The following is a 22,292-nucleotide window of genomic DNA, read 5'->3' as shown; positions in this document are numbered from 1 at the left end:
AAAGCTCTTCTTTCTCTGCCTAATCCACGTGATGATGAATATTTCCTCAAGACCACACACACGGGTTTTCTCTATTTTGGTCTTGGACTCCTTCTCTAAGCTGATCTGCTAGGGGAACCTCGTCCCTTAGATTCCCCACACCCCAAATTTTAATTGCCTACAACCGAAGGAGTGCCCTTCTCTCTCCTAAATGATCCTGCCTTTTTTTTTTTTAAAGATTTTATTTGTTTATTTGATAGAGAGATATCACAAGTAGACAGAGAGGCAGGCAGAGAGAGAGGAGGAAGCAGGCTCCCCTCTGAGCAGAGAGCCCGATGTGGGACTCGATCCCAGGACTCCGAGACCATGACCCAAGCCGAAGGCAGCAGCCCAACGCACTGAGCCACCCAGGCGCCCCTAAATGATCCTGCTTTTATTAGTTCGGTTTCTCAGAAGTGCTCCAGGGGGCAGGTCCTCGCCGGATGTCATGTCTGCATCGAATAGCAGCAGACCAGAGTGAGTCCTTGGGGGGAACCACCTGAATCCTTTACTTGGCGGGAGTCCAGCACTTCTCTGGACCCAGTCTCCCCATTTAAAAATGCAATAACAGGGGGCGCCTGGGTGGCTCAGTGGGTTAAAGCCTCAGCCTTCGGCTCAGGTCGTGATCCCGGAGTGCTGGGATCGAGCCCCGTGTCAGGCTGTCTGCTCGGCGGGGAGCCCGCTTCCCTCCGTGTCTCTCTCTCTCTCTGCCTGCTTGTGATCTCTGTCAAATGAGTGAATAGAGTCTCAAAGAAAAAAAAAAAAGTGTGATGATAGTTAGGGCGTCTGGGTGGCTCAGTTGGTTAAGCGTCTGCCTTCGGCTCAGGTCATGATCCCGGGGTCCTGGGGTGCGGCCCCGGATCAGGCTCCCTGCTCAGCAGAGAACCTGCTTCTCCCTCTCCCCATGCCTATGCTCCCTCTCTCACTCGCTCATTCTCTCTCAAATAAATAAAATCTAAAAAAATAAAAATAAATAAATAAAATGGGATAATAAAAACTACTTGTTGGGGCTACTTTCAGGATGAAATGATTCACCATATTTGAAGCACTTAAAAAGTGTGGGGGCACATACCAAGAATTATAGACGTGTAAGCTATTATTCTGTTTTAAAGTTTTCTATCGTGAACATGTATTAGAATAATAATAACATGCGTTAAAAATAGCCAGCAGCTCCCAATGATTTCTCCATCACCGGGAACCAGGTACGTAACATAATGCCCTGCTCTTCAATAACAGAGAAGCATGGTCCTGGAGTAACCCTGCCCTCTCGTATGTGTCCTCTGACGCCTTCCAGGTCTTAAGTCTCACTCCCGCCCCTCCTCTCCGTGTCTGTCTGATCTGTCTTTAAAATAATCGGTTCTCAGATGAAAAAAAGCCCCAATTCTTAGCACTTGCCAATTTCTGTGGAATAAATACTCTTACCATGGCTGAGATCAAGCAACCTACATGACACCATGGTACACGCCCCGGGGAGGAGATGGGCAGCACAGGAGAGCGGCACCGATTTTCCCCATCCAGATAGGACAGACACGCCTCAAGGGTGTAGGTGATTGATTGCAGTGCAGGAGGGGAAATAATCAGGAAGTGAGAAGTTTTCAGTATTCATTACTTTTGTTTTTAATAGAATAAATTTATTGTAAGTTTATGTAATTTAATATTTAATCATATGTCATAAAAGCTGGTTCCTGGAATTTTTAGAAGAATCACAATTGGCCTTTGGGGGTGTAAGCAAGCTCCAGCAGGCCACTGAGCCCCTACCTCGAACCTTCTCCCTTCCACTCCAGCTTTTCCTCCCTCCTGAATGGGGTCTCCCCGCTTCCCTCCACTGACCCCTGGCCTACGCACCTTGCAGTACAAGATTACAGCCCCCACTTGCCTTCCCTTGCCTGGTGATGTCAGCATTTTTTGAAGAAGAGGATACGTTCAGCACCTAAGTATGTATATTTCTTATCCTTTTCCCTGATTATTTGCGTATAATCCTTTCTCCCAACTCCGAATTAGATCATAATTTGTTTCAGCCCAGCGGTTACCGCCTGAGGAAAAGGAGAGGGACTGCGTATTTGAGAATCATTTGAGAACTTGGGGGCTTCTCAAGCTTCACGTTCTCTGGCCTCATTGAGGCTGTTACTTCGTCGCTCGCGTCTGCCTCACGCAGGTTTAGGAAGTCACTATTGTGTATGTTACAAGTCTGAGCACAATGAATGCCTAGCACATAGTAAGCACTCAGTAATCACTTGCCTAGTGAAGCAATCCGACATTTTAGAAGGAAAGTTAAAATTCTGTTAACTAACTTGCAATTACCTAAAGAGGCGGATTCCTTGTCAAGGTAGGTTTTTGGCTTCTTATGTTGAAGTCAAAGAAACAACAATACAGTCTTAAAGTATAATAGTGAGAAAACAGGTTAACAAGTTAGGGTATTCTTTTTGATAAAGGCAATGGAAGAAATGTCTGATTAGAGCCCAGATATTTGCACAAGCACATAACCACTCAAAGGACAGCCAGGGATGCCGTTATTAATAGAAAATGACTGTTTAGAAATTCCAGCTGTTACCTTGGACACCTTGAAGACAGGTAGATCCATACACACTTAAGTATAAATATATATGGCGTGATCATATACTCACTGCGAAACATTTTTAAACTCCAAATGTGATGGGGAGAAGCTAATTTCATTAGCGATGATATTTAAGGAGCAAATTGTTTTTCTCCTGCTTACTTTGAAATAACATCATAATAGTCTCTCACAGACCTCGACAAAAAAAAAAAAAAAAAAAAAGGGAAAGAAAAGAAAAAGAAAGAGAAGGCTAATGGACTTTATGTTCCCATGGAAATTTTGGATGTCATTAAAACAGTCAAAGATAAGCACGTAAGCAGTAAGGCATAAAACCTATATTTCAGGACCAGAACTGCAACATCACACATCCTTTCTGAAATTAGAGTAGGGATTTCAGATTATCATTTATTCAAATCATTTGCATTCCCTGGGCTCATATCCAGAGGCAGAAGTTTCCCGAGAGGCAGTTTCAAGCCCTCGCTGAGGCAACCACCCCTGAGACAAGCCACACTTGCAAACTCAAGGGCTGTTACGAGTGGATCTTCCTCTTTTAATTGGTATTTATATTTGCCCCAAGAAAGAAGACTAGTTTCCAGGCAGTCTGTTTAGTGAGGAAAAAACTCCAAATTTTTGGCCTCGCTTAGCCAGCAGTAAGCTTTCTGCTAATCCTCAGTCATAAATAAAAAGCATTGACAAAGACATTGAAGATGGAAACAATAAAATCGTCAGGAAGGGCAGGAAAAAGATTGCCATGATATTCCGTTTCAGATTGCAAAAAAAGGTATTAAAATCCCAACCATACAAAAATAGACTTGCACAATGACTTTTTTTTTTTTTTTAAGGGGGGGTGGATTACTCCCGACTTCCGAAGATGAGTGTCTTAAAGGTTTCATTGATTAGTTGATAAGTTTGCTGGTGAATGATTAGTCGATTAGTCAGAAAGGTTTGAATTAGTTACTAGAGCTATGCCTCCCATGAATAAAATGCGGGAGTGTTCCCTCTCCTACCCTCTGTGACAGATGATATCTGTTTTCTCCTGTGAGTTTGAATTTAAGAGCCACTGAAGCTCAACAACAGTATATTTTGGCTCAAATGAGCTGAAAATTGCATTCAATTTGAATTTCAAAAATGGAGGGGAGGAAGGGGTGGGGGGAGACAAAAACCCTCAACACTCATCAAGTCTCCACACTTTTCAACTACTTCCTGCTGCTTAGTTGCATTCCGCCAGGCTGAGGACCTGAAACCAGGATGTGCTACGGGGAGAAAGCATCCCTGGATGTCTGCCCAGTCTGAGTTTAAAAATAAACTTTTAATAGTCAGGATCAAAGCAAACCTCACTTCTACGCACATGCTTAATGCAGAATGCGACCCACCGAAGAAATAGATTTATCTTCTCCAAACTCAAATTGGCCTGCTTTTTTTTTTTTTTTTTCCTTATGTACTTTGGAGGTGATCAAGGTGAAGGTGTTTTCCCTGGGAAACTCTAGAAAGGTAAATTCGTTTCTAAATTAAAATTAATTCCTATTCAGCTCACTTAAGACCCTCATTCCTTGTCGCTGGGGTTTTTCTCCCTTCACCTGCCTCCATGACAAAGCAGATGTGTTCTTGAAAAGTTGAGTGAGTGGACATTGATTTTTTAAATCAAATCATATTTTGAATGCTCGAAGAAGAGAGTTGGTTATTTAAAGGAATCTTGTGATAAATTATTTTATAAAGCCGAGGTATTTTTAGAGTGCCAATAACTGTCCCTTCTCGCAAAGGCACCGTGAGCATGAATTTGAAGCCCATTCCGCTTCCTTAAAGCAGGGCATACCCGCAGTCTACCAGAAGCAGATTTAAGTATCACCAGTAATTAAAACTAAACCGATGCCACACAAAACAACAGATGATATCTCAGAATCCTATAACCGAGTGATTTTGGGCCAGAACTCCGTTTTATGATAGTTTGAGCTGAAGGAGCAGAGAGAACACCAAACTCATTTCAATCCACTTCACACATGGAAACATATTCTCCCATTGCCTAAATTATTCTCAATTTGCAAATTAAGCAACTCGGGTGCCATGAAAAAGGTAATTCGACTTCTAAAGTGCCATTTTCCACATTGAAGCAAAAATCTGCCGAACACTGTTCAGCAGCGGGCTCAGTCCTGAGCAGGACCGAGAGGCATCGTGGGCGGGGGGCAAGGGCACACGGATTCCCCGCACCCCTACTCCGCAGCAGCCTCTGCAGCCGGGTAGGGGGTAACAAGTGAATAACTGATATATCTCAGAACAGCTGACCATTTAGGGTGGGGGGGTCTGTCACTTCCCTAGGCTGCGGACCCCTTTGAGAGTCAGATAGCAGCAGGGGCTGTTTCCACCTAAAGACCCCTCCACCCTCTGATCCCGTCCGACGTTACCATAATGGGGCTCAGAAACACAAGAGGCTGACCTGGGTCTGGTGGACCAACCGAATAACAGGAGGTGGCCCAGAACAGGAAGATGATTTTCCTTCAAAAACGATGTGAAAAAAGACTTAACGTTAACGTCTAGGAATACTTGTCAAGTACCCGGTATTCACGTGGTAACAGAGTCATACCAAGTACCTTCAGTAAGTTCACAGAAGACAGAATTAGGAAGAGAAGGCGTCTTATCTTAAGCACAGGACCCGACATAAAGACAAATACTGTATTTTGCTTTTGGTGCATCCCCAGAGACCGGAATCAAGAAATAATCTGACCCTGAGAGCCAGGCTTAAAGGTCAAAATAGTAAAAACAGGTTCCTTCCAAAAGGAACCCCACGATCACCGTGACACACACTCAGTAAAGTCCCATTGGTCGGAATATCCCCTAAAACACTCTAAAAGCATGAAAAATGACATTTTTGCATTTTAAAAGACAGAATGAGAGAAAGCTAGGAGCCTCTCCATGTGCGTGGCTGACGAGCTATGTGCCAGGACCACCGTGAATCACAGCTATCAAGAGGGCACTTAACCCTATAATGTGCACCACCTGGCATTACATTATATCATTTTCAAAATGAACATTAATATCTCCTACTCTTGTAGGGGACAGCTTACCTTTCAAACTGCAACAATGTTAGCGTAGGATTTTTTCCTTACATCTTCATAATTTAATATTGTTTCATTGATGAGCCAGTAAATTGTCAGCTCTATTCATTTATGTGACGTGAGCAAGGATCCAACCCAAAAAAGGAAAAAAAAAGTGAGGTCAATTTCCTTGGCCGCCGCATTTAATAAAATCTCCCAGGCAATCGAGTTAAGCACACTTTAATAGCTATGGCTTCACATACCCTGCCTTTAGCAAGTCTTTGATTTTCCTATATATAGACTCAGAACCGTCTTAATACTGCAACCAAGGTCCGGTCCTCATTTCTTATTTTAAGTTTTCTTCTTTCTCAGCTTTATCAGATTTATTAATCTTTAGCTCCTCTCTTATTTATAGGCTCTGGTTAGGGTTTCAATAGCAGTTTCCATGATAACTCCCATTTATAACTTTCAGAAAAAACATTCTAACACAGGGACCAATGGATTCTCTGCTTATTTCACATCAAACTCAAAATAGATGGATTTCTCCAAATATGAGGGTCCGGTCGGGTATTTTTCTTACCCTCAGAAAGATAAAAGAGAGCAGGTTGAGAAGCATGAGTGTCCTGATGGGAAAAACATGAAGCTTCTGTTTTAAATAACTCCTCAGTGGGTTTTAGCCAAGCATGCCTTTCAAAATGCACTTCTGTTCAAGACAGAATGTTTATCAGGAGCAACTGTGAGGTGGAGCCCTATGAAGCTATCAATGTTCTACCCATCTTGGTGGACACACAAGGAAATTCCACGTGATTCAATGGACCATCTCTCCCATCTTTACCCTCCTCTAAAAGACAACTCTTCAGAGCAACCATGTGGCCCCTTTGGACATCCAGGAAAATTCACGGTGGGCTTGCAGCCCAGGGAAGGGGGAATGAGGAGAGAGAAGGATGTGAGCAATGGAGAACTGGAGGGCCTCGAACAATTTTATTCCGTAGACGCTCCAGTGCAGTTTATTAAGTGAAAGATGGAGAAACTCATTCATCAGGTGGCAGTGGGCCCTTTTCCGTCATGACCCTTGAGGCATGAATGTGGTAGCTGTAGCCTTTGGGGAGTGAACACTTCAAAGAGATGCCTGAAGATTCTCAGAGGGGCTCTGAATCACGTGCATGGAAGACACACCTCACACTCGAAAGACACACCTCACACTCGCAGCTTTTGCCCTTTAAAGAACGAAGTTAAAAGTAAGACGTTTGACAATTAAGCAAGTTGAGGTTTCATTTCCAACTTCACCTTAATACCCCCAGACTACAACAAAGCAACTGGAAGCCAACTCTGATCATTTGCTTTCATGCTGAAGAGTAACAACGTGTTTACGGGAAGACAAGGGATAATCTGGAAATAAATCCTTACAGACAGTGAGAGCCAAAGATCTACTAAGCCCAGAGACTAAGAAGGCTTGCAGTGGAGACTGGAAGTTGGCAGAGTCTAGAATTAGGAAAGAAAGGTGCTTTTCAAATAAAAACAGGAGGACATTTCCAGGACAACCAATAAGCGAGAAACAAGGTAAGATGACTCGAACGTGGGAATTCAACCCTATTTATTTCCTGGGACTGTGAACACAGGAGACCTGTTAAAAAAGCTGTAATTTGTTGAAGTCTAAGGAACCATGAGGCGAGAACCCACCCAACAGACACCATAGGGTAAGAAGTCTGAGGGGAACTAATTTAGGTTGTTACTTTTTTTTTTTTTTTTTTAAGGAAGCTTACAACTCAAGAAGTACAAGCATAACTTGGAGATACCACCCATGGGTTCCAGACCACAACCATGAGCAAGAATTGCAAGGAAGCGAGTCAAAGGGATTTTTCAATTTCCCTGAGCATATAAAGGTTACATTTACACTACATGTCATCTGTTAAGACGTAGCATTATGTCTAAAAAACTATGGATATACCCTTTTATAAAAATGCCTTATTGCCAAAAAATGCTAACCATCATCTGAGTTTTGAGCAGGTCATAATTTCTTTGCGGTAGAGGGTCTCAGTGTTGATGGCTGCTGACGGGTCAGAGTGGTGGTGGCTGAAGGCTGGGGCGGCTGAGGCAATGGCTTGAAATTAGCTCATGAAGTTTGCCGCATCAATTGTCTCTTCCTTTCACAAATGATCTCTCTGTGGTATGTGATGCTGTTGGACAGTGTTTTACCCGCAGTAGAACTTCTTTCAAAATCGGAGTCCATTCTCCCATACCCCTGTCTCTCCTTCATCAACTAAGCTTATGAAAATTCTAAACCCTTTCTTGTCCTTTCAAATCTTCATAGTTTCTTCGGCACCTTCACCAGGGCTAGATTCCATCTCAAGAAACCACCTTGAATGGATGACGAAGCAACTCGTCATCCATTCAAGTTTTATCATGAGGTTACACGATTCAGTCCTATCATCAGGCTCCACTTCTAATTCTGGTTCTCTTGCTTCTTCTACCATATTTGCAGCGACTTCTTCCAGTGAAGTCTTCAACTCCTCAAAGTCATCCATGGGAGCTGGAATCAACTTCCTCCAAACACTTGTTAATGTGATATTTTGACCTTTTCCCATGTATTACAAATGTTCTTAATGGCATCTACAATGGTGTATCTGATCCAAATGTTTCCATTTATTTTGCCAGATAAATCAGAGGAATCATTATTTATGGCAGCTGTGGCCTTATAAAAGCTATTTATTTTCCTTTTCCTTTTTTCTTTCTTTTTTTTTTCTTTTTTAAGAGAGAGAGCGAGCCTGAGTGCGAAGGTTGTATGTGTTGTGGAGAGGGGCACCAGTAGGGGCAGAGGGAGAGGGAGAGAGAGAATCTTAAGCAGGCTACACACTTAGCATGATATTCAACATGAGGCTCAATCTCATGACCCTGACATGACCTGAGCCAAAATCAGGAGTCAGAGGCTTAAATGACTGAGCCACCAAGACAACCCTTAAAATGTATTTGTTAAATAATAAGAGTCAAAAGTCAAAATAACTCCTTGACCCATGGGCTGCAGAACAGATGTTGTGTTCACAGGCATGAAAACATTAATCTTGTCCATCTCCATCAGAGCTCTTGGGTGACCAGGTGCATAGTCAATACAGAATCATATTGTGAAGGGAATCTTTTTTTTTTTCCTGAGCAGTAGGGTCACAACAGCACTCTTAAAATATTCAGTAAACCATGTTGTAAGAAGATGTGCCATCATCCAGGCTATACTGTTCCACTTGGAGAGCACAGGCAGAGTAGACTAAGCATAATTCTTAAGAGGCCTAGGATTTGCGCAATGGTAAATGAGCACTGGTTTCAACTTCAAGTCACCAGCTGCATGAGCCCCTAACAAGAAAGTCAGCCTGTCCTTTGAACCTATGAAGCCAAGCATTGATTTCTCCTCTCTAGCTATTAAAGTCCTCAATGGCATCTTTTTCTAAGAAAAAGCTGTTTTATCGACATTAAAAACCTGCTGTTTGGCATAGCCACCATCGCATAGTTAGACCTCCTGGATCACTTGCTGCAGTTTCTGAACTGAAATCCAGAGTCAGCACCTGGGGCTTCACTTTGTCCTTTGATGTTATAAGGGCAGCTTCTTTACTTACACCTCATGAACCAACCTCTGCCAGCTTCCTACTTCTCTTCTGCAGCCTCCTTACTTCTCCCAGCCTTGGTAGGATTGGAGAGTTAGAGCCTTGCTCTGGATCATGCTCTGGCTTAAGAGAGTTATGTGGCTGGTTTGCTCTTCTATTCAGACCTCTAAAACTTTCTCTGTACCAACAACAGGTGTCTCACTTTCTTATTACTCCTGTGTTCACCGCAAGTAGCACTTTTAATTTCCTTCAGGAAGTTTCTTTCTCTTTGCATTACAATTTGGTTCACTGTTTGGAGCAGGAGGCTTAGCTTCTGGCTTGTCTCAGCTTTTGACAGGCTTTCCTCGCTAAGCTTCATCATTTGTAGCTTTTGACGTCAAGTGAGAGACATGCGACCCTTCCTTTTACTTGAACACTCAGGGACCATTATAGGCTTATTAATTGGTCTCATTTCAATATTGCTGTGTCTCAGGGAACGGGGAGGCCAGAGGGGAGAGAGAGAAGGACAACGGCCAGTTGGTAAAGCAGTCAGAGCACACACAACATTTATCCATTAAGTTCATTGTCTTCTATGAGTGCAGTGTGTGGCCCCCCAAAATAATTAGAATAGTAACATCAAAGATCACTGATCACCAATCACCATAACAAATACAACAATAACAAAAATGTTTGAAATATTGGGAGAATTAGCTAAATGTGACGGAGTAAATGGGGGAAAAAAAATGACACAAGTAGACTTGCTTGAAGAAGGGTGGCCAGAAACGTTCAATCTGCAAAAAACACAGTATCTGAAAGTGTCATAAAGCAAAATGCAATAAAATGAGGTAGATCTTGGGGTGCCTGGTGGCTCAGTTGTTAAGCCTCTGCTCATGATCCCAGGGTCCCGGGATCGAGCCCTGCTTCGGACGCCCTGTTCACCAGGAAGCCTGCTTCTCCCTCTCCCACTCCCCCTGCTTGTGATCCCTCTCTTGCTATGTCTCTTTCTCTCTGTGTCAAATAAATAAACAAAATCTTTTTTTTTTTTTAAATGAAGTATATCTTATAAAAGAAGGATTTGGAGGATCAAATTCCTTCAGGTGCTGATTTCATCAGACGAGAAGTTGCTATTTGTGTGATGTTGCCAATGGCCGTGACCAACATGGCTGTGAGTTCACATTAACATTTGAAATGTACAAGTTGTCAAAGCCCACTGCTGAAATTAATGAAAATTAAAAATAATGTTCACATGATGACAACAGTTTTTGGAACGAGTTCTCCCTTCAATCCCACACATTGAGCTCGTGTCTGAGCAGAGTCATTCCACGCAGGATCATGTTATTTGGGAGTTCCCCTACCCACGGGAGGCAGCCCACATCAGCCGCCAGTGGCATCCTGCTGTCAGAGTCTTGGCGAGGAAGCAGTTCCACCTTACTCAACGCCCTTTCAGTCATGGGCAAGGTATTTAGGAATTGCTGCAAGGGGAGAAAGAAGGGATGCATAGTGCTTCTAGAATTCCTGAAAAAATGTGTTGTCTTCTAGGACCAAAGGTACATGAACTATTTGTCTCATGGGGCCACTGGGAGCTTGTTATTTGGGAATTCTTCGGAGGAGGGAGGAAGGTTGAATTAGAATCTAACTCTATGACTACTTTTCTCCAACTTTACTATATATATATATATATCTCAGGTTCCATTTCATGTTTGTCCCATTCAAGAGTCCTGGGGAAGAGGGAAGAAGGCACTGGAAGAGAATGGGAATTTGTTCCCCTTACCTCAAAGATCTCCTCTTACAACAAAATGCAGCCTGCATTTCCCCAGATTAACTCCATTTTAAATGATGACAACCCATCCAGGTGGAAGATTTCTTTACCAATATTGCAGGTGATTTACTGCAGAAAACAAAACTCTTAGAAACGTCTAGAAGTTCCATTACAGTATGAGTAAGCAAACTTCTTGTGGCTAATCTAGAAACTCACTACTACTTTTGTAACTTTTCTGTCTGGAAATATTCTGAATTACAAACAACAGTTAAAATGTACACGGGACACTACTATTTTGTAAGCCAAGAACCACCTATACTCAACTAATCCTTGAGATTAGACAACTTGAACTGCCAAAAAAAAATTAATTCCAGGGTTAAAAACTACCAGATACATTCACATGGATTTTGCACTGCACAATTTCAGAGGGCATCCTACAAATTATAGCCTCAAGAGTGCTATCCCACTATGGTTGCACAGCAGGGGGATAGGGGAAGAAGCACCTGGATTCTCTTCCCTAACCCAGAGGAACTTTTAAAAGATTTATTTCTTTATTTATTGGAGAAAAAGAGAGAGAGAGAGTGTGTGAGTGCACACCCACAAGCAGGGAGAGGGGCAGAGGGTGAGGGAGAGAGAGAAAGAGAGAAGCAGACTTCCGGCTGAGCATTCCAAAGCCCAGTGCAAGGCTCAGTCTCATGACCCATGAGATCATGACCTGAGCCAAAATCATGACGAGGATGTCCAACTGAATGAGCCCCCCTGGGCGCCACCCAGAGGACATTTTTAGAGCAAATCTAGGGTCCCATCCCTCAAAGTCACCGACCCTAAGGCTACAGGACCATCTTCACCATCGATAGTCTAGAATGTTGCAGCCAGCTTTTTAGAACACAGGGAGTTACCTTCCTACCTTCAGAGGGAGAAAGATCTGATCCTTGGGTTCCCCAAATGGTGCTAAGAATGGATATTCCCATAAAAAGAGAGGCCACTTAGCACAGGATGTTCCTGAAATGTAGCAGCACTACAGTAGAACCCAACTAGTAACGGAACTTCTATCCTTGTCGAAAAGCACATTTTGAATTCTGAAACCTTGGGAGTATATCTCACTGGGAGGCATCACCTGTAATCTACTTACATACAGATACAAAAGCCTGTGCATAATATAGTCTCAAAAACGAATAGATACCAGTAGGTTTTTAAAAGGGAAAACACAAATAGTCCCTTTAATCCTTCTGAATATAACTTTAGAATACAGTCAGATAGTAGAAGATACACAGAAGAAGTTCTTCAACTTTCTAGATTCCCTGCCATATGTTGTTTGTGTGGCTCTAAATAGGTTTGATTATTTGAAGATTTTTTTTTTCCCCCAAGATTTCAATAGAGGCAATCAGAAAACATTCTCCTAGGCTGTCATGGGATATTCAAACAAGCTACTGGTTATTGGGAAGATTTGGGGCAAAGATGGCTTTAGCTCCCCACCCCTCACCAAGCCCACCATAATGGGAGAAAAAAATGGAACAATGTAAGCAACATGATATTTTGAGAGTGGACAATAATCCATCAATTTGGATACAGCTTTTTCAGTGATGGATATAATGTAAAGCTTTCCCCAGTTAAACTGAGCTCCAACTTAGAATTCCAGACTTACATCTCCCAGTACTTGCCACTTTATAGCTAGTCTTCCCAAATTCAATCAAACTGGTTACCCTGGGATGCACTTTCTGAGGGAGGAAGCTCTTCTTTGACGGCAGGATGTTTTAAAAGTAAGAGGCTGAGATCCTTGACTCTAAGATATTGCCAATCATTTTCCTTCCACCCTGACCCTGGTAGTGTGGAAAGTCAGGAAGGGAAAGAAAAGGGGGCAAATAGTAGACAAGGAGAAGTTAGTGACAGGCTAAAAGAAAAGAAAAAGAATGGAAAGAAAGAACGAGCACACAGTATATTCACTCCAAGTTGGAGTACATTAATGCTCTCAAAAGGAGAGCAACTTCCTTGCAGTTCATCCCTGTCTCTGGAGGAGGCAAGAATACCAGTGCTGGCTAGATGTTGGGAGATAATCCACTCCAAAGCCTACATTTCCCCAGTGAGGAAAGGGAGGCCTTGGAAGGCAAAGTGACTCACAAAGTCATGACCCGAAGGCAGGTTCATGGTGAACCAGCCCAAAGTTCCTACCGACCACACATGCCTTTAAGCAGGGATGGTTTTTCCAAGCTGTAGACATTAGCTAATGCCTCAACAGTGAAGTAAGATGGAGGTGCCTTTCTCTCTCTGGGGGTAGGAGGGTGTGGAAACATGGGTCTGCTTACAGTATTTAAACTTGCACAACAGCTGGAGTTGGCAAGTCCACAGCCGACCCAGCTTCCGGGGCAACCTGACCCTTGGTGACAGCATACTTTGAATTTTGAGGGACAAGCTCAAAGTCGCATTTTCTAATAGTCCCAACAAACCATCTCTGGTGGTGATTATGACAACATTTCTCGTGATTAATTAAGAACTCTTCATTACAGCAGTCAGCTTATAATTAACAGTTCCCCCATCTTTAATAAAATATACAGAATGATACGAAACAAATGAGGGATACCAAGTGGTAGATAAAACCTAAGTCCTAATGATATCATCATCCTCTATCGGTCAAGAAGGAGGCAAAGCAGCAAAGTATAGAGATGAGCGAGGAGTGTTCAAGAAGGCAATGAGGAGGAGGAAGGAGGCATTTGCTCAATCAGTACCTATTTTCAGAATTTCCTTCAAGCTGGCTTGGACTGAGAGCCATCAATTATTTAAAAGATGTAACATGATGCTTCCTTTGTTGAGGCAAATCTGCAAGCCAACCCCAAGAGAAAATAAAAAATGAATTAGGCAGAAGGTATTAGTCTGCTCGAACAAAACAAAGACTTAGCTGTTGGGACTGACTCTGTTTTTAGAAATAGTTCAGTTTTGTCTCTTAAAATCCACATACCTTTCCCCACCACCTCCCCTCCTTAGCTATTTATTTATTATTTTCTACAGTACCTCACACAAAAAGAGGAATGAATCATTTCCTAAACTTCTTTCTTTTCAGATTCAGCTTGATGTATTGTCTTCATTTAAATTACAAATACACTAATCTGAAACACTGTTTACCAAGTAGCATTTTAAATGAAAGATACAAGAAATTGCATCACTCACATTTTACAAATGACTTTAGACTCTGGACCTCATAAAAAACAGCCGACAGTGTTCTCTGTCTTGGCTGCTATATTTCAGTCCAGTGAATGAAATTCAATTAGTGAGCTTTGTACTTAGGACATTATGATTCTGATGGTTGGTCTGATCAAAACTGGTGCGCCAAGCCCTAGTTCTTTCTTTCTTTCTTTCTTTTTTTTTTTTGGCAGACCACAGTTCAGGAAAACAAAAAACAAAAATCAAAACAAAACCAAAAAAACAATGGGGTGGTTAGCATGAAGAAAGTTAGTTTTTGAAGCAGCTTACTTTTCACCATCATTAAAAAAATATGGGAGGAGGAGAACTATTCCCCAGAACAGCACATTATCTACTAAGTGAATGGATTAACTTTTTGAGAAACCTCAATGCTTGAGTCTGTCAGTTTTAGCACTTCCCCAAAATAGCAATCAGCGTCAAACAAACCAGTAATGGACTATGGCCAAAGCACTGCAGATCTTGTTCATTCTTAGGTGTTGATCGGCCTCAGCTGGTATTCCAACCAGAAAGTTCACCCTGGAATCTTGCTGATGTTTTTCTCACCCTCAGAACTACACAGAGCGACGAGCACCTAAAAGGAAACCCTGAGCCTTTACAGTGCAGACAGACTCAGCCCATGCCATCAGGTCAAGAGGTGCTACATCTTGAACACTTGAAGCACGCTAACACTTGAAAACCAAACCACACACAGCAAAAACCACAGGCTGAAGCCAAGTGCATCACACATCTCGTCCCCCATCTGGACGACTGCACTCTGATGCAAGAGCACCGCATCTCCATGGATCAAGAAGGTAACAGTGAGTCCAACTGATCGTTACATGGCTTGACTCTTTGAAAAAAAGGTAGACAAGAAAGAGTGGCGATTTTAGGAGACTATACAGCCATTGGTCTGAGAAGAACAATCTTAATTATTCACCAATTGAGATCTGAGGATCCATTTGACTTTCAGAGGTTTTGGTGTTGTTGTTGTTGTTGTTTAAACACACACCAGCTCGTATCGCTCCTCTGCTTCACTCACAGGGAATGACACCACCATCACCTCATTGTACAGACAGAAACAAAGGAATCTTCCTTGGCATCTCTTTTCTCTCATCACCATTACCCATTCCATCTCCAAATCCTTCCCTCTTTGGGGAAAACAATTACGGGAAGAATCATATGAAAATCCAGACGTAACATCTGACTTCTTAGTACACTCTTTGGAAACTTGTTCTAGAGGCTTTACATGTTACCTGAGAGTGACCCAGGATCAGTACAGATCGGCAGCGTGACTCCTGGTGACCTTGGAGCTATTTTTCTCTGACTCAAAAACTATAGACTCCCATCTGTTGTTGATATGAATATATCACATTGATGTTTTTTAAAAATCTTTTAAAGGGTTGTCTATTTATTTATTTGGGTGGGGTGGGGAGAATCTCAAGCAGATTCCCCACTGAGCATGGAGCTGGACAAAGGGCTTGATCCCATGCCCCTGAGATCAAAACCTGAGCCCAAATCAAGAGGCTTACCCTCAACCAACTAAGTCACCCAAGCGCCCTGATGGGTTTTAATTTCTTAAATTTTGTTCAAAGTTTTTATTTTAATTCTAGTTAACAGTATTCTATTAGTTCCGGGTGTACCATACAATTCCATACCTGGAATTGGACATTGATGGTATTTTAAATGATAAAGAACCCATTCCAAAGTGAATCTTTCTGAGGTCAGACACAAAAAGGCAAATGGATATTCACGACCTGTTCCCAAATGGGCTGCCTCAGACGTGTCTTCTCAGAATTCTTTAGTAAAATGTGGTGCTAGAGGGCTCGTTCAGCCTACTAGAACTTCCCAGGTCCATGTTGCTTGGCTTCATGTTGGTGGCCTGAAATGAGCCATCATGGGAGTATTTACACCACAGAAATAAGCAAACATTATAAATCAGGTGGGCTTTCTTTTCTTTCTTTTTACCCTCCAGAGAGACAGATGACCACCACATCACTGAAAAACACTTCCTTTGTTTCCTTCTTAACAGATGAAAAATACTATAGAGTGCCCTGCATCAGCACCTATGGTTCCCTCTTTTCCTCTTAAGGTGGAGACTAGCCATCAGTTCACCAAACTCATCTTCTCATATTCCTTGGCACAGGGCAACACCATATTTCCCAGCCACCCTTGCAGTTAGGTGTGGTCATGTGACTGAGCTTTCCTCCATGGAAACAGAGCAGAAGGGACAGAAGCTTCCCCATAGGCAGACCATAAAACACGCCCACACACGATATTCTGTAGCATTTCCCTTTCGACAGGCAACCTTCGATGCCATTTACTGAAGTCAGGGAACAACAGGACAGAGGGAGCTCAGCCTTCACTTGAAAGAGACTCACTTCGGTCAGGAATACCCACTGTGGATTAAATGGACTTATGTTTAAACCATTTACTCTTTGGTGGTTTGCTGGCTACACCAGTCACTATTACCATCACTGAACACTCTTTCTCTTCTTTCTTTCTTTTTTTTTTTTAAGTGTTTTTTTTTTTTTTTTTAAATTTGACAGGGATCACAAGTAGGCAGAGAGGCAGGCAGAGAGAGAGAGGAAGAAGCAGGCTCCCTGCTGAGCAGAGAGCCCGATGTGGGGCTCCATCTCAGGACCCTGGGATCATGACCTGAGCCAAAGGCAGCGGCTTAACCCACTGAGACACCCAGGTACCCCTCTTTCTCTTCTTTCAACTATTGTCTTTCCTCCTTCTGGCTGATAGAATAAATCAGCTAAATCTACAGAGGAGGGCTGGTCAACACTGAGAAGATAGAAACGGAGGCGTAATATGTTATTAATTTCTCACTTAGAGCTTTTATTTCACATGAGTGTTTTTGGTTCTCTGCGTTACTCCTTTCAACAGTCATCCACTAGAAAGCTGTGTTATTTCCACATGCTTGTGGCAGAGTGTGCAGCTAATTCTTTTTCACTTCCGTAATGTCACCTAAATGAAATGTTGCAGTTTAGAATCATTTCCATGTTAGAAATATATGAAGAATCCAATCCATAGGCCTTACAACTTGTCAAGGAAATTAACTCTAAAGACAGTATCGATATTATACAATTAAAATGAGAGCTCTTAACATATTTAATTTCCCCCTGACCTGACTTTCTTCAGTCATTGTGGACAAAAAGTATGAATTCATTATTTGCAAATAGCCTGGATTGCTTAATATATTCTAGAAGGAACAAAGACACTCCCCTTGCGTGCACACACACACGCATACATTCTAGCACACGTTTCTTTAGCAAGGGAAAAAATAATCATGAAGGTAAAGATAAGCAACTATCCTAAGTTGTTGATCAAGTAGACTCAGTATGGTGGAATTATAAATGTATTTTTAGTCTATATGTTTGTATCTTAAGACTTTCTCATTCTATAACACTCAACAATGAAGGTGGGGGGAAGTAGGGAAATCAAAAGATTATTTTATCTCTCCATATTATTTACTATAGAAAGCATCCCGTGTTTTCCTCCCTATAAACTGGTATAAGAAGTCTATTTGGGGGTGTTTGGGATTGTTGTGTTTTTAAAAATTTAACAATCATAGCTCTGAAGCTTAATCACTTGTATGTGTTACAAGACCAGATGGTTCAAGTGGGTGTTTGTTTACAAGCTCTCTGCATAAGGTTTTTAGCTGCTTTTTAGACCAAAGCTGAATATTTCAACGAATAAAGGAGGCAATGAGGAATCAATGAGAAAGCGCTAGATTTCACAGGTCCCCGGGCTGCTCGCCTCAACTCTGCCATCACTCAGTGCACTTTTACAAGGCTGTATTTAGGGCCCAAGAAACAATAACATATGCTTAATGTGCTTTGAGTTCTTATGGAACTCTGCCAGACTTGGGAGGAGAAAGGTGTCTACCACGGACTCAAGGCTTTTCTGAAAGCTGTCAGTGAACCAACTAGCAAAGAACAGAGCATTCTGCCTTCCCAACACCTTCCCCATCCTGACCCTGGAGAATTTAATGCTTTTCCTGTTTCCTACTGGCTTCTGGAACAGTGCTGTTTTGACCAGCCACACCCACCTCCTGCTCCCTCCTGGATGTGGATGAAAAAAGAGAAAGACAAGTTTCGTGGTGACTCCCCCAGGCTTTGTTTCCTGTCCATTAACCTCAAAGTCACTATCTGCCCCACCCAAACGATGTGGCTTTACTTACTGCAAAGTAAGTCAAATAATCCTGAAGTTTCCTTAAGGGAGAATAAAAGGTTGCCTTAAGGCACAATCTGGCACAGCTTTGAAAAGATGAGTTTTCAGGATGGGAAGGTCCCCTCTCCTAGCTTGCCATCTACTCTGGCAATTACCTTCTTTCAATGGGAAGAAGGTAGCCAATGCTTGCTTAACTTCATTTTTAAGAAGATCAATAACGATGAGCATGATTGGCACACCTGGCATTAAGATCTTACATCATAAGCTGTCTGTCCTTTATGGGTTCCCCAAACCAATAGTTTTCTTGTCGCCATCCAGTCCGCTCCAAGAGGTAAGGTATCTGAGGTAAGAAAGGCAGTACACGAGTATCTTAGCATCTCGAGGAGCTTGCCTCTACCATATTCTATGACCAACTAGCAAGAAATTACAAGCTAACAAAAATATGCTTGATCATTACCATTCCATGCATTTAATTCACCTCTTTTATGAGTTTGGGAGTAAAAAAAAAAACAAAAAAACCCACAACTTTTTCATAAGTCCTATGGATTAACTCAGCAAAATGGGCTATCATTTGACTATGTCTTTAGGATAAATGTGCCCCATTTATTCATAATTCTCCAGAAGACCACGCAGTTTCTAGCACACAGCAGGTGCTCCATGAAAGTATGGTGAATGAATGAAGAAATGAATTACTAGATAGGGCTCTTCTCTTCCAACCATAATGAACTCCAAGCTTAATTCGACATATGTCATTAGCCTTTACAAAGTAAAGTTAAAGCACCTTGATAAATTAGCATATTCATGATTTATGTGACTGTTATGACTCCTGAAGGCAACTTTTAAGAAAGAGCGGTTCCATTGTTTATAGCCGTTAATAAAGGAGCGTGTATCTGGTAGAACTCAAATAGACTTGAAATAGTATCTTGATTATCAACAAAAGAAATCAAACTTAGTACATATGCTTGTCCGTGGAACCAGTGGCCATCAAAGGTAATTGTTACAGACTGAATATTTGTGCCCATGAGCCCAATTCTCATGCTGAATTATGATGCACAAGGTCACCGTGGTTTGGAGGTGGGGACTCTGTGAGGTGATTCAGTCATGGGGGTGAACCCCACTCACAGTGGGATTAGTGCTCTTAGCATATGGGCCCAAGAGAGATCCCTTGTCCCTTGTACTATGTGAGGATACAAGGAAAAGACAGCTTTCCTAGGAAGGAGACCACACCAGATATCTGCTCTCCTGGAGCCATGATCCTGGAATTCCCAGCCTCCGAAACTTTAAGAAGTCAATTTCTGTTATTTAGAAGCCACCTAGTTTATGGTATTCTGTTTTAGCAGCCCGAACGGACAAAGAGAGTAGTCAACCCTCCACTGAAACTTGTCCAATGAATAACTGAACCACTGTCAGCTTCGTATCAAGAAAAAGACCCCATGTGAGTATAGGTTATACCAAACTCGACTCTTGACTTCTTAACTACCCTTCCACTCCTGTGAACCATAATTATTTATTTGTATTTATGACATAACATCAGGGGTCCTAGGAAACAAGAATGTTTAAAACCAAGACTCGATTTCCTCCAATCATCTATCTCCCTCTAGCAAACACGGGGAAAATCTAGCAAGGTCTCGGCACGCAGAGATCTCCTGATCTGCAGACCGAAGGAAAGTAGGAACACCAGCAGTAGCCATGAAATAACAGCAGTAGTCACTATTGATGTTTTATATACTGTCAGCAGCATGGTCATTTAGCATCAAACCCCGTTATCAAGCACTGAGACGATGCAGCAAGTGTCAATACTGATGTTACTATTTATAGCCCAATAAACTCTACTTTGAACAGTATTAGAAATGTTAAGCTTAGGTAGCATTCCTAGTATTAATGCCTTAATACAGATATATTGCTCTAAGCATGGTTTACAACACAGAACATAAACACAAATCTAGTGATAATAATAAATCACTTTTTTGACTGCTTAAAAACATACTGCCAAAGTGGGCTTTATGCATTACACAATGGAGCAGAAGGCAGTGATATATATTTAAATTTTCCATTTTTAAGCTGTCACTCAAAAACTTTTCATACTTTTTTTAGCTATTGATCTTACTGGCTTGTGATAAGACTTCAACTGCTTGGTTGGGCTGTTTTTAGCTTTTGCTTCTTATTAAAAGAGCTAAATCAGGAATCAAAAAAATGCTCCTAATTTAGTAGTTTTCAATAGAAATGAAAGCTAAAAACAGCACCAAAATAGTGTAACTCTCATCTTGTATTGCCCTAGAATCCCACATTTAATTACCATGTGGTGTAGCATAATAATGGGTATAATGAAGCCATGTGTCACTATATATATATATATATATATATATATATATGAAAAGGAGAGCTTGTATTAAATGTGCTAAAATAATTATTATAGGTTCTTCAATGCTTTCCATTAAATAATTTTGTAGAGTAACATACAGACACTATGTATAGACACACGTGTGTTCTGCACCCTATACTGGTTTTGCATGTGTGTATATGTAGAGAGAGAGGTTCCACAGTTTTCTTTTTCCTTTCCACCCTCTTCTTTCATTTACAAAGAAACATCCCTCCTTAATGTTTTGGCTACTCATTACCTAACAATATAAATGCTGCATCAAAAGCAATCAAAGCATTAACAGCAAAACAGCTGGGGGATTGACCAGTTAGCTCATCAAGTGACTCACGGGAACCCTCTGGATATACACAGCCTGTGCTTTGAGTGGCAAATCCCATACCACAAGCAGAAATCTTCCAAATGCTGATTTTGCACTCAGCACCTTGTTCTCCTAAACCCGTGTCTGCTCTCACATGAGACTTTGCAGGAGCTGTTCGGCAGACTGTGATTTGTTTCTCCCCTCGGTGTCGGCCCCAAAGTTCAAGGCTCAGTGTGGACGAGGCAGTGGCCCTCGTACCTAATTGCCCATATTTTGCAAAGGGCCGCACAGAAAGGGGAAGCCACGGCCTTCAAGGCCAGGATCCATAATAAACACTCCCATGATGAATGGGTCGTGTGGTCATGGCCAGAGATCTCAGTGCAGTCCTGAATCTTTCTTACCCACATCGGACAGAGCACTGGGTTTACCTTGATTCCCCAGGGTGCCTTCTCCTGATGTCCTCACCAGACAGGGTGAGGGTAGCAACTATCAAACATCCAGATGATTTATTCTCAGCAGCAACAGCCGCTGGAATTCAAGTTCATTGTCATTATACCCACCTTCTGAGAGGAGCCCAGAGCTTGCAAAATAGCAAACTTGGTTTAAAAAAGTACATAGTAATGAAGGGAAGGGAAGATTTTTTTTTTCCTTTTAGTGTCTCTAGAAACCTTTCTCCTTTACAAATATTTCTCATTGGCTTGGCAACGCCTTTTGCCAATCATTTGAAACTTCCTGCAGCATTTTGACCCAAGCCCTAGATCTCTCCCAGCATGGCTCTGGTGTCCGCTCCGAGCAGGTGGACGCCACTGAGAGCCATCGATCTTCTACAGAGCTCACAGTTCCATTTTTGTGCCCCTCATGCCCACTAATGCTCCGGCTTCTGTGAACACCGACTCGCCATCCCCCACACGGGGGGCCACTCTGGTTTGTCCATGGTCTGTGTATGTCTATGTGCGTGGGAGTGAACACACCCACCAGAGAGGCACATTTCCATTTCTCCCCCACACAAACAGAGTGAGGAATTGCCCGCTCCGAGCTTTTCTGACAGCCGGGCGGAATGGGAGCTTCAGTGGCCGGGGATGTCCTGGTTCCTCCTTGCAGAAAGGTATTCAGCGCACGTAATAATTATCCATCCATCTCGTTCACACTAAAGGCATGGCAATGCAATTTTAGCCTTATAATCAAGACCATATGACAAAACCCAAGGCCATTAGGGACCAATTTCGAGTATTCTCTGCAAGACAATGATTTTCCAACTGCACTTACATATGCTGAATGGTTACCTCTGCACGACCGCACCTGCTCTCATTTATGTAACCCCTCTGTTTTCCAAAG

General features: G+C 42.2%; 1 protein-coding gene across 5 annotated transcripts in view; it reads right to left on the bottom strand.

The window, feature by feature from the left end:
- ESRRG (estrogen related receptor gamma) overlaps positions 1-22,292 on the bottom strand; it is a 622,952-nt gene that overhangs the window by 435,916 nt on the left and 164,744 nt on the right. For 4 of the 5 annotated variants that reach the window (XM_044266835.1, XM_044266838.1, XM_044266837.1 and 1 more), the window contains exon 2: positions 5,632-5,723. The exons of the other annotated variant lie outside the window; for it this stretch is intronic. The gene's annotated coding sequence lies outside the window, so the exon portion shown is untranslated. The remainder of the gene's footprint in view (positions 1-5,631; positions 5,724-22,292) is intronic. 5 annotated transcript variants of the gene reach the window in all.

The sequence above is a fragment of the Neovison vison genome, chromosome 10, assembly GCF_020171115.1.
Source record: "Neovison vison isolate M4711 chromosome 10, ASM_NN_V1, whole genome shotgun sequence".
NCBI lineage: Eukaryota > Metazoa > Chordata > Mammalia > Carnivora > Mustelidae > Neogale > Neogale vison.
Note: the sequence above shows the minus strand (reverse complement) of the source record. Positions and strands in the feature narration are given on the sequence as shown.